The following is a 15822-nucleotide window of genomic DNA, read 5'->3' as shown; positions in this document are numbered from 1 at the left end:
CATTCTGAGTAGCCTGAGACTTGAAATATAGCTAGCATAACAGATTTGAAAGGAATACTTGGTTTTGAACTTGTACTTCTCAAAAATTTGAATAACTCTGGTTTCCATTCCTGAATGTCCAAGTCTGCTATAGACTAAACTATTGATAGAGACTGATTATCATGATTCATCAACAATTCTATTATGTTATATTCTGCAGATGATAGCAATGAAATTAATTGGATGCTGATATATTTTAATCTATCATTTCACTAAGCGTACATGGATGCTCCAGGTGACTTGTCAGATGTTTCTTCATTTTAACAATTTAGTGTTAGTAAAAATTAAGTGTTTATGCTTTCTGATTTATGATCTAAGATTTCGCTTAAGAAGGAGGATGGTTCTGTAAAATGAAATGTTGACAGTCATTTTTCAAGCGGATTGCATATTTATTTTGCATTCTGTAAATGGAGCCCAATAGGTTCTGTAGCTGCTAACAATTGTGGCATTCATCACCTGTCAATCATTCTTAATAGAGCTGGTATTCAGCAAGGCTAAATCCATTCTTGAGCTCTTTAGTGTGACAGACAGTGTTGGATCTGCTTTGTATTCACATTGAGACATAGATTTCAACATCCCACAGGCAAAGCCAGAAATCAAGTACATCCTTTGGACAAAAGTATGTCTTATATTAAACAAAACAAAGGGATCTTTTGAGTTTTGACGTCTTACTGTCCACCATCTGTTGTGCTTCTATTTTTGGTTATCTGTCAAATATTTGATTGCTTACCACTTCCTTCACTATAATTCTGATTGCCAATGACAATTGGTGCTGCAATGATTGGCACAGTGTGTCTTTCTTGACAACTACTGATAGCCTTCTGCATGTTTGTTTGTTGTACAATTAGAGATAAAACATAAATAAATTCAGCACTGAAGACCACGTTACCTTGCTGACGTAATAAGACAAAAAACATTCATAATACTTTCTACAATTTTGAACACACCTAAACTCAATTGGAGATGGAGAAACAGAGAAAGGTTTTGAGTAATTTGTTTAGTTTGGGAAATGGTGGTATGAAGTTTGATCTATATTCTTGATTTGGAGGTGCCGGTGTTGGACTGGGGTTACAAAGTTTATTTGGAAGACCTAGCTTTCAGAGCACTGCACCATCATCAGGTGGTTGTGGAGTATAAGATCGTAAGACACAGAATTTATAGCAAAAGTTTACAGTGTAATGTAACTGAAATTATATATTGAGAAAGACTTGGATTTTTTTAGATCTGTATTCTGAAAGTTTGCTTAGCAATCTTTCAAGGTTGTAACAATGTTCCAAAACTTACCCTTACATGATTATATTAATGAGATTTACTAATACATCAAAAAAAGACATATTTAGATTAGGAGTCTCTCTACTGCAGGGCAATCCAGATCATCTTTTTGGTCAATGCAATATTTTTGAAGTGGAGTCATTGCTTTTGAGTCATAGAGTCATACAGCATGAAATCAGATCCTTTGGTCCAACCAGTGCATACCAAGCATAATCCCAAACTAATCTACTCCCATCTGCCTGTGCTTGGCCCATATCCCTCCAAATATTTCTTCTTCATGTACTTATCTAAATGTCTTCTAAATGCTGTAAATGTATCCGCATCCACTATTTTCTCTGGAAGTTCATTCCACACATAAACCACTCTCTTTGAAATAAAAGTTGCCCCTCCTTTCTTTTTTGAATCTTTCTTCTCACAAGTTAAAAATATAGACCCTTGTCTTGAAATTCCCCACCCTAGGGAAAAGACACATGACTTGCACCTTATCTGTACCTTTCAACATTTTATAACCCTCCAAATTGTCACCTCTCAACCTCTTATGCTCTAGTGAAAAAAAAATCCCAGTTTATATAGCCTCTCCTCATAACTCAAACCATCCATTCCTGGCATCATTCTGATGAATGCCAAAAAGGCAGCAACTGATTTCTTCACAGCAGAATGCCAAACATGAATTACCAATTTCTGTGCTTTTGATTGTGGAGAAAAGTTTGGTCAGGTTACCCCTTTAAATTAACATCTTGTTCTTCAAAATAATGTAATTTAATATTTTATGTTCAACAGTCAGGACCTCAGTTTAATATTGTATTTGATTTATAATAGTTTCAACAGTGTGGCACAGTATGATAAAGTCTTCTCACTTATAGGGGGATTAAACCTACAGCATTTTGTTTCTGTGAGTGCTACTCACTGAATGATGACTGAGGATGTAGAATGGTGTAATTGATGTACCAAACTGGCTTTTTGCGTTCTATATCTGAATATTGCCTTGACCTTGTAGTGGAAAGTTACAAATATAGCTGCACTCTTTAAGAAGGGAGCGAGAATGAAAACGCGGAACTACAGACCTATAAGCTTGACATCAGCAATTTGGAAATTGCCAGAATTGATTTTCAGTGATGTGATAGGTACACTTTTTGAAACTAGTTATCTGATTGGGCAGAAATAATTTGAACTTAAGAAAACAAAATTGTGTGACAAAACTGCTAAAGGGTTTTGAGGAAGTTACTGGTGGAATAGATTGGGAAACTAATGTAGTGTACAAAATCCAATGCAAGGACTGCACAAAACACTATATAGGACAAACAGGAAGACAGCTAACGATCCGCATCCACGAACATCAACTAGCCACGAAACGACACGACCAGCTATCCCTAGTAGCCACACATGCAGACGACAAGCAACATGAATTCGACTGGGACAACACTACCATTATAGGGCAAGCCAAACAAAGAACAGCCAGGGAATTCCTAGAAGCATGGCACTCATCCATAAACTCCATCAACAAACACATCGACCTGGACCCAATACACCGGCCACTACAGCGGACAGCTGAAACTGACAACCGGAAGCGGCAGGGACAGGCCACTATAAATGCCGGAGGAAACACCACAGAAGCGCTTCACAGGAGGCTCCCAAGTACTGAGGATGTCACCTAGACAGGGGACGAAACGTTTGCAACAAAAACATCCAGCTCGGTGAACAGAACCACAGCATAGATTGGGAGCTAACAGTGGATGTAAGGCATTTGGATTTTCAGAAGTCTTTCAGAAAGTTCTAAAAAGGAGGTTAACGAACAAAATTAGAGCGCACGCGATCTGGGTAATATTTCAACTTTGTTTGAGGTTTAGTTATCAGAAAGAAAACAAACAGTAGGAAAAAACTGGCCATTTTCAGATTGGTAGGATGTCACAAAAGATTACTAATTACTTCCCAGATTTTCACAATCTGTATCAATAAATTTGAAGTGAAAGCCAAATATATCATTGCCAGATTTTCAGGTAATACAAAGCTAGGTGGGCATAAATGTAATGAAGATAACGTAAAGAAGTTTCAAGGGGATTTGGACAGGAAATTGTGGATCAAGGAATATAATGCAAATATATGTGAGATTATCCTGGAGGAGTAGGACATTTCTTAAAGGGTGAGAAATGAGGAAGTATTGATCTCCAAAGGGACTAGGTGCCCTTCTTCATAAGTCAATGAAAGTTAACACACTGGAGCAGCAAATAATCATGAATGCCTTTATTGCAAGATGATTTGAATATAGGGGTAAAGACATCTTGGTTCAATGTTATAGAACCTTGATTAAACCATACTGGGAATATAGTGTGACCTTTAGTTCAGGAAAGATGTATTTACCCTGAATTGAAGGTTCTCAAGATGAGGATAGTCTTAGCCAGACTGTGTGAAGTGAAGAAATTGATTAGGCTGGGCCTGTATCCTTTAGTGTTTAGATGAATTAAACATAATCTCTGTGAAACTTACAATTTTTTTAAAGAACCAGACAAAGTAAATGCTGTGGGATTTGAATGAAGGATACAGTCTTAGAATAAGGAGCAAGCCATTCAAAACTACATCGAGGAGGCATTCCTTCACTCAAAGGATGATGAATCTTTGGAATTCACATTCTCAGACATTTGTGGTAGCTCATAAATTGAGCATATTTAAGATACAGATCAATTGATTTCTGGATACAAATGACATCAAGGGATATGGAAATTGTTGTAAGTGTACCTTGCATTTTAACAGCTCTATTTACTCTGTGTGGAATGCTGTGACCCTGTTTGGCAGTGGTCTACTATGGGATTGCAAACTCCACACACAGAAGTCAGCAACTTTGCTGGAATATCTGCTTTATAGCTTATAGTTTATTTTATTTATGTAAGTAAATTACTCCAGAGTTAATCAGTTCATGAAAAGTGATTGATTGTTATCTTTACATGACATGGTGGACTGTGGTAAGCATCATACTAAAGAGGTCCATAATGGTATCAATCAAATAAATTTACAATTGAAAACATAGCTCATGGAAAGCAGACAAACTCCTACCAAGAGGCAAGATTAACTTGCTAAAGAAAAGCAACTGATCAGGCAGCCTACAAATTGTTACAAAGTAAGACAATTTCCAAGACATATTTAATGTTCCCAAACTTTCCTATTTTAAATTGGACATAGCAGACCTCCAAATAGAATTTCAAGTGTTTAAATGGCAATCAGAGCCATGGTTTCTAGATTCAAGTGTGTGCAATGTAGAAAAGCAAGCCATTAAAATGTGCTTAGCAATTGGGATTAAAGATCTACACAGTCTTAACGTCTCAGCATTAACAGCTGAAGAGCAAAGTAATTGCCAAAAGACTTGGACAAGATAGAAGACCAATTTATAATCAGATTAATCTTTTCTATTTGCTGACCAGAAATCATAGCATTTAAAATTGATGCTTCTAGAACCTATAGGCCACTTCATCAGCCAATGCATAGAAATTAGCTCATGTTGTGAATTTTCAGATGAGGAACTGGGCGGCACGGTGGCACAGTGGTTAGCACTGCTGCCTCACAGCGCCAGAGACCCGGGTTCAATTCCCGCCTCAGGCAACTGACTGTGTGGAGTTTGCACGTTCTCCCCGTGTCTGCGTGGGTTTCCTCCGGGTGCTCCGGTTTCCTCCCACAATCCAAAAGATGTGCAGGTCAGGTGAATTGGCCATGCTAAATTGCCCGTAGTGTTAGGTTAGGGGTAAATGTAGGGGTAGGGGTATGGGTGGGTTGCGCTTCGGCGGGGCGGTGTGGACTTGTTGGGCCGAAGGGCCTGTTTCCACACTGTAAGTAATCTAATCTAATCTAAACTAGCAAACAGAATTGTTGAGCTGATAATCAAATCCATCCCCATAGGGGATTTCCAAAAACTGAAGGATGTACTAAGTATAAAGTGATCCTTACAGGTTACATAGAAACATTGAAGCAGGCATAGACCATTCAGTCCTTCAAGACTATTCCGCAATTCAATGAGATCATGGTTGGCATGTGGCTTAACTCCATATACATGTGTTTGACCCATATCTTTTCATACCTTTGCTGAACAAAAAATTAGTTTTAAGACTAACAACTGATCCAGCATCCACTGCCATTAATGGAAGAAAGTTCCAAACCTCTACCACCCTTTGTGTGTAAAAATGCTTCCTAACATCTATGGTCAAGCCCTAATATTTAGACTATGCTTCTTAGTTCTAGACTCTCCAAGCTGTGGAAATGATACAGTTATGGAGGTATAGAGTAGTAAAGATGTACAACACAGATACAGACTCTTTGGTCCAATTCGTCCATACTGACCAGATATCCTAAATTAATCTACTTCCATTTACCAGCATTTGGCGCATATCCCTCTAAACCCTTCCTATTCATATACCCATCCAGATGCCTTTTAAATGTTGTAATTGTTCCAGTCTCCACCATTGCCTCTGGCAGTTCATTCCATATACACACCAAGCTCTGTGTGAAATGTTGTCCTTTAGATCCTTTTTAACTCTTTCTTTTCTCACTTTAAACCTATGCCCTCAGTTCTGAACTCATCTACCTTGGGGAAAAGACCTTGTCTATTTACCGTATCATGCCCCTCATAACTTTATTAAGTTCTATAAGGTCACCCTTCAGCCTCCTACTCTCCAAGGAAAACAGCCCCAGGCTATTTGGCCTCTTCCTATAACTCAAACCATCCAGCCCTGGCAACATTGGGGGATGGCATGATGGGGTGGGGTAAGAGGGAAAGAAGAGAGGGTGGAGGGGAGGAAAGGTGGAGAGCATGGAGGGGAGAGGGAATATGCCGTTGGGATGCAGAGAGATGGTGAGTGTGAAAAGAGAGCAGTCTGTAACTAGTGTAGTTGGCAAAATGAGTAAGTCAATCAGTCAAGGCAAAAAGCAGGCAGCAACAAAACAGGGAGTGATGTAGGACTGAAAAAAACTGCATTTATTTCAACGCAAGAGGCCTGATAGACAATGTAGATGATCTCAGGACAAGGTTGGTAACATAGGACTGGGATATCATTGATATTATAGAAATGTGGCACAGAGATGGATAGGACCGGCAGCTTAATGTTCCAGAGTATAGATGCTATAGTTAGGATAGAAAGACAAGACAAGATGGGAATAGCACTTTTGATTAGGGATAACATCATGGCTGTGCTTAGGGAAGATGTTCTGGAGAGTACATCCAGGGAAGTGCTTTGGGTGGAACTGAGAAATAAGAAGGGGATAATCCGCTTATTGGGATTGTACTATGTAGCTCCCCCCTCTCCCCATTCACACACCCAGTAGTCATTGAGAAATTGAGATGCAAATTTGCAAGGAGATCTTAGTTATCTGCAAGAATAATAGGATGGCAATGGTAAGGGATTTTAACTTTCCAAAAATAGACTGGGACTTCCAGATTTTGGAGAAGATTTGTAGTTCAGTTTGTAGATCAGGTTGTGAATTTGTTCGCTGAGACATTGTTCTCAGACGTTTCGTCACCGTGCTCGGTAACATCATCAATGATCCTCCGGTGAAGTGTTGGTGTTCTGCCCCGCTTGCTATTTATCTGTCTCAGTTTGTTGTGGTAGATGATATCATTTCCAGTTCTTTTTCTCAGAAGTTGGTAAATGGGGTCCAAATATGTTTGTTAATGGAGTTCCGGTTTGAATGCCAGGCCTCTAGGAATTCCTGTGCGTGTCTTTGTTTAGCCTGTCCCAGGATGGATGTATTGTCCCAGTCAAACTGCCATGATGTTAAGATCTTGGCTAAAAAGGAATTTGTTAAGTGTGTACAAGAAAATCTTTTGATCCAGCATGTGGAAGTACCTATGAGAGAAGGAGCAAAACCTGACTTTCTCCGGAAAATAAGCCAGGGCAAATCACTGAAGGGTCATTGGGGGAGCACTTTGGGGCCAGCAATCATAATTCTATAAATTTTAAAATGGTGATGGAAAAGGATAGACCCAATCTAATGTTAAATGTTTAAATTGGAGAAAGGACAATTTTGATGGTGTTCAGCAAAATCTTTCTAACTTGATTGGAGGTAGATATTAACAGGTAAAGGGACGGCTGGAAAATGGGGAGTCTTCGAAAATGAATGAATGAGAGTCCAAACACAGTATGTTCTTGTTCATGAAATCCCTTCAGTGTGGAAGCAGGCTATTCAAGCCCATCGAGTCCACACACATCACTTTGAAGAACATGCCATCTAGACCTACCCAGTCTCTGTATCCCTACATTTCCCATGGCTAATTCACCTAACCTACACATCCCTGGACACTATGGGGAAACTTAACATGGCCAATCTACATAAACTGCAGATCTTTTGACTGTGAGAGGAAGCCAGAGCACTGTGTCCCAGTCTATTCTTGGAAACTTAAAATCCCTTAACATTGCCACCCTATTATTCTTGCAGATAACTAAGATTTCCTTGCAAATTTGATCTCACGCAGACATGGGGAAAACATAAAATCTCCACACAGTCACCTGAGCCTGGCATTGAACCCAGAGCCCGAGCATTGTGAGGCAGCAGTGCTAACCACAGAGTCACTGTGCTGCCACCTGTTAACGTGAAGTGTAAGGCTGATAGGTGTAGGTAATGCTGGGTGACTAGAGAAATTGAAGTTCTGGTCAAGAAAAAGAAAGTAGCATTTGTCAGATATAGATAGCAGGGAATAAGTGAATCCCAAGAAGAGTATATAGGTAGTAGTATACTTAAGAGGAAAATCGGGAGAGCTGAAAAGAGACATAAGATAGTTTTGACAAATATGGTAAAGGAAAATCCAATGAGCTTCAGTAAATATATTAAAGACAAAAGAGTAACTAGGGAGAGAAGAGGGCCTCTGAAAAATCAGAGGGCCTCTGAAAAATCAGCTAGTCTGCCTGTGTGTGGAATTGCTGGAGATGTGAATATTTTGCATCAATGTTTTCTGAGGAGAAGGATATAGAAGCTAGAGAAGTTGGGGAAATAAATGGCGTAATCTTCAAAAGTGTCCTTTTCTATAGAGGAGTTGCTGTTAGATGTCTTAAAATGCATAAAAGTAGATAAAGCCCTGGGATCTGATCAGGTCTACCCTAGGGAAGCCAGAGAAATGATTGCTTGGCCCTTCGCTGAGATATTTGCATCATCGATAGCCACGGATGAGCAGTGGAAGACTGGAGATTGATTAATGTGATTCGGCTATTTATGAAAGATGGTAAGGAAAAGCCAAGGAATTATAGACCAATGAGCTTGAGATCAGTGGTGGGAAAGTTGTTGGAGGGAATTCTGAGGCACAGGATTTATATATATTTGGAAATGCAAGGACTGATTAGGGAAAGTCAGCATGGTTTTGTGTGTGGGAAATCATGTCTCATGAACTTGATTGAGTATTTTGAAGAAATAACAGATAATTGATGAGGGCAGAGCGCTGGACGTGATCCAAATGGATGTCAGTAAGGTGTTTGCCAAGGTTTTTCTTTTTGCTTTCTTTTTCACTTATCTATTATTTGATATTATAGTTGGACTAAATTAATCTTAAGATTAAAAATGGCAGGAGATCTCAGACCCGAGTTATGCCCCCCTTGCTCAATGTGGGAGCACGAGGACATGGCTGATGTGCCTGACTCCTTCACGTGCAGGAACTGTGTCCAGCTGCAGCTCTTGTTAAGCCGCATGACGGTTCTGGAGCTGCAGATGGACTCACTTTGGAGCATCTGTGATGCTGAAGATAACATGTTCAGCGAATGGTCTACACCTCAGATTAGGATTGCTGAGGGAGATAGAAAGTGGGTGATCAAAAGGCAGAGAAAGAGCAGGAAAGCATTTCAGGTGCCCCCTGCAGTCATCTCCCTCCAAAGCAGGTATATCGTTTGGGATATTGTTGGGGGGAATGGCTCACCAGGGGAAGGTAGCAGTAGCCAGGTTCATGACACCGTGGCTGGCTCTGCTGTACAGAAGGGTGAGAAAAAGAGAGAAAGGGCTATAATCATAGGGGATTCAATTCTAAGGCAAGTAGATAGACTGTTCTATGCTTGAAAATGTGACTCCCAAATGATATGTTGACTCCCAGGTGCACGGTGTCTCAGATTAGTTGCAGAACATTCTGAAGCGGGATGGTGAACAGCCAGTTGTCATGGTGCACCAATGAGAAAAGTAAAAATGTGATGAGGCCCTACAAGCAGAATTTAGGGAGTTAGGTGCCAACTTAAAATGTAAGACCTCAGAAGTAGTATTCTCAGGATTGTAACCAGTGCCATGTGCTAGTCAGAGTAGGAATGAAAGAAGAGGCAGCATGAATGCGTGGCTTGAGAGATGGGTAGGGGTTCTGATTTTTGGGACATTGGGACAATGCGGGGGGGTGATGTGACTATTACAAGTTGGATGGTCTACACCTGGGCCGGACTGGAACCAATATCTGAGGGGGTGTTTTTGCTAATGCTGTTTGGGAGGGTTTAAACTAATGCGGCAGGGGGGTGGAAACCAAATGAGGAGGATAGTGGACAATAAGGAGGCAGTAACTATAGCCTGGAAGGAACTAGATCATGAAGTCAGCGTGACTAAGGGGAAGAGTAGGCTAGGAGCGGATGATGAACACAGAGGGATAGATTGTCTGAGGTGCGTTTGTTTTAATGCAAGAAGTGTAGTAGGTAAGATTAGAGTGGTGCTGGCAAAGCACAGCAGGTCGGACAGCATCCAGGAGTAAGAAAATCGACTTTTTGGGCAAAAGCCCTTCATCAGGAATGGAGGCAGGGACACTCCAGGGTGGAGAGATGGGGGGGGGGGGGGAGGTTGCTGGGGAGTAGGTAGCAAAGAGTACAATAGGTGAATGGGGGTGGGGATGGAGAAGATAGGTCAGAGGGGAGGGTGGAGTGGGTAAGCAGGAAGGGAGATAGGCAGGTAGGACAGGTCATGAGGACAGTGCTAAGCTGGAAGGATGGAACTGGGGTAAGGTGGGGGGAGGGGAAATGAGGAAACTGGTGAAGTCCACATTGATGCCCTGGGGTTGAAGTGTTCTGAGGTGGAAAATGAGGTGTTCTTCCTTCAAGCGTCGAGTGGTGAGGGAACAGCGGTGGAGGAGGCCCAGGACCTGCATGTCCTTGGCAGAGTGGGAGGGGAGTTGAAATGTTGGCTCACGGGGCAGTGAGGTTTATTGGTGTAGGTGTCCCGGAGATGTTCCCTAAAGCGCTCTGTGAGGAGGCGTCCAGTCTCCCCAATGTTGAGGAGACTGCATCAGGAGCAACAGATACAATAAGTGACATGTGCCGGTTAAACTTTGATGGATGTGGAAGGGTCCTTTGGGGCCTTGGTTGGAGGTGAGGGAGGAGGTATGGGCGCAGGTTTTACAATTGCTGCGGTGGCAGGGCAAGGCACGAAGACGGGAGGGTGGGTTGTTAGGAGGGGCATGGGCCTGACCAGGTAGTCACGGAGGGAATGGTCTTTGCAGAAGGCGGAAAGGGGTAGGGAGGGAAATATATCCCTGGTAGTGGGGTCCGTTTGGAAGTGGCGGAAAGATTGTCGGATGATTTGGTTTATGCGAAGGTTGGTAAGGTGGAAGGTGAGTACCGGGGGGTCCTGTCCTTGTTATGGTTGGAGGGGTGGGGTCTGAGGGTGGAGATGCGTGATGTGGATGAGATGCGTTGAAGGGCATCTTTAACCACGTGGGAAGGGAAATTGCGGTCTCTAAAGAAGGAGGCCATCTGGTGTGTTCTGTGGTGCAACTGGTCCTCCTGGGAGCAGATACAGCGGAGGCGGAGGAATTAGGAATACAGGATGGCATTTTTGCAGGAGTTGGGGTGGGAAGATGTGTAATCCAGGTAGCTGTGGGTTTGTACAAAATGACAGTGTCAAGTCGGTCGTCATTAATGGAGATGGAGAGGTCCAGGAAGGGGAGGGATGTGTCAGAGATGGTCCAGGTAAATTTAAGGTCAGGGTGGAATGTGTTGGTGAAGTTGATGAATTGCTCAACCTCCTCGCGGGAGCACGAGGTGGCGCCAATGCAGTCATCAATGTAGCGGAGGAAGAGGTGAGGAGTGGTGCCGGTGTAATTACGGAAGATCAACTGCTCTACGTAGCCAACAAAGAGACAGGCATAGCTGGGGCCCATACGTGTGCCCATGGCTACCCCTTTGGTCTGGAGGAAGTGGAAGGATTCGAAGGAGAAATTGTTACGGGTGAGAACCAGTTCAGCCAAATGAATGAGAGTGTCAGTGGAAGGGTTCTGTTGGGGACATCGGGAGAGAAAGAAACAGAGGGCTTGGAGGCCTTAGTCATGGCGAATGGAGGTGTAGAGGGATTGGATATCCATGGTGAAGATGAGGTGTTGGGGGCTGGGGAAACGGCCATCTTGGAAATGGTGGAGGGCGTTGGTGGTGCTTCGAACGTATGTGGGGAATTCCTGGACTGGGGGGATAGGACAGCATCGAGGTACGTGGAAATGAGCATGCCGGTGGGCAGGAGCATGCTGCGACAATGGGTCGGCCGGGGTGGTCAGACTTGTGGATCTTGGGAAGGAGATAGAATTGGGTGGTGTGGCGTTCCCAGACCTTTGTAGGTAAGGCAGATGAACTCAGGGCTTGGATGTATGATGTTTTTGCTATTACTGAAACTTGGTTGAGGGAAGGGCATGACTGGCAATTAAATATTCAAGGATATAGATACTTCAGGTAGGATAGAGAGAGAGGTGAAAGGGGTGGAGGAGTTGCATTAGCAGTCAGAGGGGATATCACAGCTGTGCTGAAGGATGCAGTAACAATCTTGGGGCTGTATACAGGCCTCCCAACAGCGAACGTGAGATAGAGGTACAATAAGTGCACAGATTATGGAAAGATGTAGGAGCAGCAGGATGGTGGTGGTGGGAGATTTTAATCTTCTCAACATTGACTGGGATTCACCTCATGTTAGAGGTCCAGATAGAGCAGAATTTGTAAGAAGCATCCAGGAGGGTTTTATAGAGCAGTATGTAAATAGTCCAATTCGGGAAGGGGTCATACTAGACCTGGTACTGGGGAATGAGCAAGGCAACGTGATTGAAGTTTCAGTCGGTGATTACTTTGGGAATAGTGATCCTAATTCCATATGTTTTAGAATACTTATGGACAAGGACGAGAGTATTCCTAAAGGAAGAGTGCTAAATTGGGGGAAGGCCAACTATAGCAAAATTCACAGGAGCTGGGGAATGTGGATCGGGAGCAAGTGTTTGAGGGTAAATCCACATTTGAAATGTGTGAGGCTTTTAAAGAGAGGTTGATTAGAGTGCAGGACCTGTTAAAATGAGGGTTAGAAATGGCAAAATTAGAGAACCATGGATGACAGATGAAATAATGAGACTAGCTAAGAGGAAGAAGGAAGCATACATAAGGTCGAAGCGACTGAAAACAGATGAAGCTTTGGAAGAATATAGGAAGTAGGACCAATCTGAAACAAGGAAGTAAGAAGGCTAAAAGGGTCATGAAATATCTTTAGCAAATCCCAAAGCTTTTTATTCATACATAAGAAGCAAGAGGGTAACTCGAGAAAGGGTTTGCTCACTCAAGTACAAAGTTATGCAGGGAGTCAGAGGAGATGGGTGAGATTCTTAATGAGTACTTTATGTTGGTATTCACTGAGGAGAGGGACATGACGGATGTTGAGATTAGGGATAGCTGTTTGATTACTTCAGGTCAAGTCGGCATAAGGAGGGAGGAAGTGTTGGGTATTCTAAAAGGCATTAAGGTGGACAAATCCCCTGGTCTAGATCTAGCTCAGGTTATTGAGGTAAGCAAAAGAGGAAATAGCTGGGGCCTTAACTGATATCTTCACAACACCCTTGAATACAGGTGAGGTCCTGGAGGACTGGAGAATTGATAATGTTGTCTCCTTGTTTGAGAAGGGTGGCCGCGATAATCCAGATAATTATAGCCCAGTGAGCCTGACGTCAGTGATAGGGAAGCTGCTGGAGAAGGTACTGAGGGATAAGACCTATTTACATTTAGAAGAAAATGGGCTTATCAGTGTAAGGCAACGTGATTTTGTGCAGGGAAGATCGTGTCTTACCAAATTAATAGAATTCTTTGGTGAAGTATCAAAGTTACTGTGGATGTCATATAGATGGACTTCAGTAAGGCATTTGATAAGCTTCCTCATGGTAGGCTGATGGGGAAAGTGAAGTTACACGGGGGCCACAGTGTACTAGCTAGATGGATAGAGAAATGGCTTGGCAGCATGAGATAGAATGTAGTTGTGGAAGGGGGTTTCTCAAAATTGAGAACTGTGACCAGCGATGTTCCACAGAGAACAGTGTTGGGACCACTGTTGTTTGCGATATACATGAATGATGTGGAGGAAAGTACGGGTGGTCTGATTAGTAAGTTTGCATATGACACTAAGATTGGTGGAGTAGCAGGTAGTGAAGGGGACTGTCAGAGAATGCAGCAGAATATAGATAGGTTGGGAGAGTTAGGCAGAGAAATGGCAGATGGAGTTCAATCCGAGCAAATGCGAGGTGATGCATTTTGGAAAATCTAATTCAGGAGCAAGCTATACTGTAATTGTAAAACCCTGGTGAAAATTAATGTACAGAGAGATCTGGGTGTTCAGATCCATTGTTCCCTGAAGGTGGCAACCCAGGCTGATAGAGTGGTCAAGAAGGCATACTGCATGCTTTCCTTCATTAGACAAGGTATTGAGGGCAAGAGTTGGCAGGTTATGTTACAGTTCAATAGGACTTTGGTTTGGCCACATTTGGAATACTACACACATTACTGGAAGGATATGGATGGTTTGGAGAGGGTGCAGAGGAGTTCACCAGGATATTGCCTGGTATGAAGGGCACTAACTATGAAGAGAGGTTGAGTAGATTAGGATTATTTTCATTAGAAAGACGAAGGTTTAGGAGGGACCTGATTGAGGTCAACAAAATCATGAGAGGTATAGACAGGGTAGATAGCAAACAGTTTTTCTCCAGAATGGGGGACTCCATTACTAGGGGTCATGAGTTCAATTGTGAGAGGAGAAAAGTTTAAGGGAGATATACGTGAAAAATTCCTTACACAGATGGTGGTGGGTGCCTGGAACATGTTGCCAGTGGAGGTGGTAGAGGTGGGCACGATAGCATCATTTAAGATATATCTCAACAGGTACATGAAGGAGCAGGGAGCAGAGGGATACAGACCCTTAGAAAATAGGCAACAGGCTTAGATAGAGGATATGGATTGGTGCAGGCTTGGAGGGCTGAAGGGTATGTTCCTGTGCTGTAATTTTCATTGTTCTTTTTTCTTAAACTAGTAAACAAGGTTATATTACATGGAATACAGAGAGAACTAGCCATTTGGATAGAGAACTGGCTCAACAGTAGGTGACAGAGGGTGGTGGTAGTCGGTTGGTTTTTGGAGGTCGACAATCTGCAGTGTGTCCCTAAAATAGTATCATTTATATAAATGATTTGGATGTGAACATAGGATATATGGTTAATATATTTGTGAAATTAGTGGTGTAACGGACAGCCAAAAAGATTATCTCAGAGTACAACGGGACTTTGATCAAATGGGCCAATGGGATGAGGAGTGGTAGATGGAGTTTAATTTATATACACATGAGGTGTGCATTTTGGAAAGGCAATTCAGGGCAGAAGTTATACACTTAATGGTAAGGTCCTGGGAAGTGGTGCTGAACAAAGAGATCTTGGAATGCAGGTTCAAAGTTCCTTGAAAGTGGAGTTGCAGGTAGACAGGATATTGAAGAAAGCATTTGGTATGCTTGCCTTTATTGCTCAGTGCATTGAGTATAGGAGTTAGGATGTTATGCTGCACTTTAACAGGACGTTGGTTTGGCCACTTTTGGAATACAATGTTCAATTCTGGTCTCCCTGCTATATCAAGGATGTTGTGAAATTCAAAAGGGCTCAGAAAAGATTTGCAAGGATGTTGCCAAAGTAGGAGTGTTTGAGCCATAGGGAAAGGCTGAATAGGCTGGCGCTGTTTTCCCTGAAGCATTTATAAAATCATGAGGGACATGGATAGGGTGAATAGACAAGGTCATTTCCCCAGGTTAGGGATTCCAAAACTAGAGGGCATAGGTTTAAGGTGAAAGGGCAAAGGTTTAAAGGAGACCTAAGGGGCAACCTTTTCACACAGAGGGTGTTATATGTAAAGAATGAGCTGCCAGAGGAAGTGATGGAGGCTGGTACAATTACAACATTTAAAAGGCATTTGTATGGGTGTATGAATAGGAAGGGTTTAGAGGGATATGGGCTAAATGTTGGCAATTGGAACTAGATTAATTCAGGATAACTGGTCGGCCTAAGAGTCTCTTTCCATGCTATAAATGTCTATGACTCTACACTGAGATTTCTTGTGAATGTATTCAGCAACTGACCATGGAGATTTCACTCTAAGATCTAACTCATACAGGATAAGCATTTTCTCGGCTTATAACAAAGTGGGACCTCTTGTATGATTGAAGTTGTTGAATTTAAGGAGAATCTACAAATCCTTATTGAAACAAGTATGTCATTGATCATGGATTGAGAAACAAGAGGCATGGTTAAATATATTA

The sequence above is a fragment of the Chiloscyllium plagiosum genome, unplaced genomic scaffold (genome assembly GCF_037043375.1).
Source record: "Chiloscyllium plagiosum isolate Xiang-an unplaced genomic scaffold, Cpla_swu_hap1 HiC_scaffold_3, whole genome shotgun sequence".
Taxonomy (NCBI): domain Eukaryota; kingdom Metazoa; phylum Chordata; class Chondrichthyes; order Orectolobiformes; family Hemiscylliidae; genus Chiloscyllium; species Chiloscyllium plagiosum.
Note: the sequence above shows the minus strand (reverse complement) of the source record.